We start from the raw sequence: 4,360 nt of genomic DNA, 5'->3' as shown, positions 1-4,360 counted from the left end.
GTAAGTAATAGGGAAAGACCATTTTGACGGATTTTGAAATCTTTACATTCTTTTCTGAAGCCCAGACCCAAAAACCTATCTCTGTTGAATGGAGCAAGCAGATTAAATGGAGCGTAAAACGAAAACTGTGATACCGTGTATGTCAGCGGAAACTGGTGGGTTATACGAGATTAAGATTTGCAAGTCTGAACACTTGAAAAGTAGGGCCACCTTAATTGTTTTGTGATAGAGCCCTAATCCTCCTCAAGCAGTATTTATGCAAAAGCAATGCCATCAGCAGTCGGGAGTTCTTAATTTTCATCCTGTTTCGCTTTATCCTAAAGTACCAGTGGAGTCCTGTAAGAAAGAGGTTTCTCAGCCAGGCGTGGTGGCTCATGCCTGTAATCCCAGCATTTTGGGAGGCTGAGGCAGGCAGATGACGTGAGCCCAGGAGTTGACCAGCCATGAGCAACATGGTGAAACCCCGTCTCTACAAAAAGTACAAAAATGAGCCTGGTGTGGTGGCATGCACCTGTATTACCAGCTACTCGGTGTAAGGTTAGCTGAAAGAAAGGACGAGAGAGAGACCCAAGGTCAGGTGAATAATTTTATTCACCTGCCAGGCTTCTCCAGCACAGTCAGAGGAGGCAGCCCTGAGCTTACAAAATGAGGGGTTTATATGGGGGAGAGAGACCCTGGGGTTGTTTGTTGGTTAACTTTACCAATATCATCTCGCGAATGGCTTACAATACATTATCTCATGAAAACAGGAATTTACAAGAGAGTGTAATTTAGGTTTATCCACGTTTCTCGTGATTTCCCCCATGCTGCCTGTAGGACTATAATAGCAAGTCTGGTGACCTTGCTGTGGCGCCTAGATAAGGGTTCAGGAATGCAGCTGCAGAGTATTCAGGGTAAGGGCCAGCTGCATTGAGGTGGGGTGTTCCTTGGGCGGCTTGTCCCTAACACTCAGAAGGCCGAGGTGGGAGGATCACTTCAGCCCGGGAGGTCGAGGCCGCAGTGATCACGCCTCTGCACTCCAGCCTGAGTGAAAGAGCAAGACCCTATCTCAAACAACAAAAAAAAAGAATGAAGCAGCTAATTATTTATTGAATTGGAACAATCCCTAAGATATATATGTCTGTGTGTGTGTGTGTATGGCTATATATATATATATGTTTTTTTTTTTTTTTTTGAGACAAGGTCTTGCTCTGTCTCTCAGGCTGGAGTTCAGTAGTGTGATCATGGCTCACTGCAGCCCGGACCTCCTTGGCTCAACCGATCCTCCCACCTCAGCCTCTTGAATAGCTGAGACTACAGGTGTGTGCCACCACACCTCGCTAATTTGTTTTTATTTACTAATTTATTTTTTTCCTGAAGCAGAGTCTCGCTCTGTCTCCCAGTCTGGAGTGCAGCGGCACGATCTTGGCTCACTGCAAGCTCCGCCTCCCGGGTTCACGCCATTCTCCTGCCTCAGCCTCCCCAGTAGCTGGGACTACAGGTGCCCGCCACGACGCCCAGCTATTTTTTTGTATTTTTAGTAGAGACGGGGTATTTGTTTTTATTTTCTATAGAGGTGAGGTCTCCCTATGTTGCCCATGCTGATCTCGAACTCCTGGCCTCAAGTGATCCTCCCAGCTCAGCCTCCCAAAGTGTTGGGATTATAGGTGTGACCCATTGTACCTGGCCATGCTTCGTTCTGTTTTACAACTCTATAGTATTCCATTGTAGAGGACTTTTATTTAATCCCCTATTTTTGGATATTTAGGTGTTCACAATCTTCTTTTTTTTTCTTTTTTTTTTTCTTTCTTTTTTTTTTTGAGACGGAGCCTTGCACTGTCGCCCAGGCTGGAGTGCAGTGGCATGATCTCAGCTCACTGCAAGCTCTGCCTCCCGGGTTCACGCCATTCTCCTGCCTCAGCTGGGACTACAGGCGTCCGCCACCATGCCCGGCTAATTTTTTTGTATTTTTTTAGTAGAGATGGGGTTTCACCGTGTTAGCCAGGATGGTCTCGATCTCCTGACCTTGTGATCTGCCTGCCTCAGTCTCTCAAAGTGCTGAGATTACAGGTGTAAGCCACCGCGCCCAGCCTCACAATCTTTTCCTTCAATTATAGACAGTGCTACAATGAATATGTACAAAATTGTGTGTGAATGTGTACATGAAAGTGTGTTCTTTGTATGAATTCCTAAAGGTGGAATTGCTGGGTCAAACAAAATGCATTTTATTAATTTTGTAAAATATTGATAGTCTGCCCTCTATGGAGTTCGTACCACTTTACATTTTTGCCAACAATGTATGGGAGTACCTATTGCCCACACCTTTACCAACATAGTGTGCTATCAAACTTTTAGAAACATTTTGAACTTTGCCAATCTACATCAAGGATTCTCACCTGAGGTCCACAGGTCTCAAGAAGGAGTTTTTCTCCCTGTAGTACCAATGTCCACCTTCCATACAAAATCTCAGTTTCAAGCATCCCACTATCCGACCACCAGTTCACTCACACTAGTAGTGTCTGCACTTCAACTCTCTGTCTCTTGTTACCCTCAATCCACTGGCCCAATCAATTTTTCAGTGTCAGCCTCCCTTTTGCTTGTCCCCTTACCCAGCCTAGATTATCTGGCTCAATGCTGTGAACACTCCCTTGTCTAATGTCTTCATCAAACCCGCTAAGCAAAACCCCATACTTGGGTAAATTCAACTCCATTCTGCACTGTACTTGCAGAGCTGAATATATCTGGAGAAAAACTCAATGATTCTAACTGGTCTTGAAGCCTCAGTGGGCGGTTTTCAACCCCCAAATCATGACTGTTCCTAATAAGTCCACTTCCCCAGCCCATTGTCTCAAAATTTTTTCATCCCTTTCAAACCTCCTCCTGTATCTCCTCACTCCCTCTTTCAGCTGCTGATTTTGCTTTTTTTTTTTTTTTTTTTGAGACGGAGTGTCGGTCTGCCACCCAGGCTGGAGTGCAGTGGCCGGATCTCAGGTCACTGCAAGCTCCGCCTCCCGGGTTCATGGAGTAGCTGGGACTACAGGCGCCCGCCACCACGCCCGGCTAGTTTTTTGTATTTTTTAGTAGAGATGGGGTTTCACCGTGTTAGCCAGGATGGTCTCGATCTCCTGACCTCGTGATCCGCCCGTCTCGGCCTCCCAAAGTGCTGGGATTACAGGCTTGAGCCACCGCGCCCGGCCTGGTTTTGCTTTTTCACCAAAATTAGAAGCAGAAAAGAACTCCCATATCCTTCCATGATCAAATCTATCAACGCACATGAGTATGTATCTGATTCTTTGCCTTTCCTTCTCTCTTTTTTTTTTTTGAGACCGAGTTTCACTCTTGTTGCCCAGGCTGGAGTAAAATGGCACGATCTTGGCTCACTGCAACTTCCACCTCCTGGGTTCAAGCGATTCTCCTGCCTCAACCTCCCGAATAGCTGGGATTACAGGCACCTGCCACAATGCCCGACTAATTTTTTTGTATTTTTAGTAGAGGCGGGGGTGTCACCATGTTGGCCAGGCTGGTCTCGAACTCCTGACCTCAGGTGATCCACCTGCCTCAGCTTTCCAAAGTGCTGGAATTACAGGTGTAAGCCACTGTGCCCGGCCTCCTCTTATATCATATAAAATGTCCATGTCCCCTGACTAAGATTATCTTTTCATTTGTGGATCAGCTTGAGGGGCATTGATCCTTTAATTACTCCCTCTTTTCTACTCAAAACTCTAGATCATCCAGTTATCCCATATCTACTCTTCACTGCCATCTCCTTGGTGTGCTCTTGTCTTTGTGCATTTGTCTAACTCCTCATGCCTCAAGATTCTGTTCTAATGTCCCTTCCACTTAGAAGTTCCCCTAATACACTCAGATCTCAACTTTTCTTTTCCCACAGCCCCACCTGTCCAAAGAGTTAGGTTCCCACAGGTTCACAACCAGGGAATAAAAAAGACAAGTCTGGCCAGGCGCAGTGGCTCAAGCCTGTAATCCTAGCACTTTGGGAGGCTGAGGCAGGCCGATCATTTGAGGTCAGAAGCTGAAGGCCAGCCTGGCCACCATGGTGAAACCCCGTATCTACTAAAAATACAAAAACTTAGCCGGGGCCGGGCATGGTAGCTCACGCCTGTAATCCCAGCACTTTGGGAGGCTGAGGTGGGTGGATCACCTGAGGTCAGGAGTTTGAGACCAGCCTGACCAACATGGAGAAACCCTGTCTTTACTAAAAATACAAAAATAAGCTGGGCATGGTGGTGCATGTCTGTAATCACAGCTACTTGGGAGGCTAAGGCAGGAGAATCGCTTGAACCCGGGAGGCGGAGGTTGCAGTGAGTGCAGATCTCGCCATTGCACTCCAGCGTGGGCAACAAGAGCGAAATTCCATCTCAAA

Source organism: Piliocolobus tephrosceles, chromosome 9 (assembly GCF_002776525.5).
Source record: "Piliocolobus tephrosceles isolate RC106 chromosome 9, ASM277652v3, whole genome shotgun sequence".
Taxonomy (NCBI): domain Eukaryota; kingdom Metazoa; phylum Chordata; class Mammalia; order Primates; family Cercopithecidae; genus Piliocolobus; species Piliocolobus tephrosceles.
The sequence above is the reverse complement of the archived record's forward strand: the minus strand, read 5'-3'. Positions refer to the sequence as shown.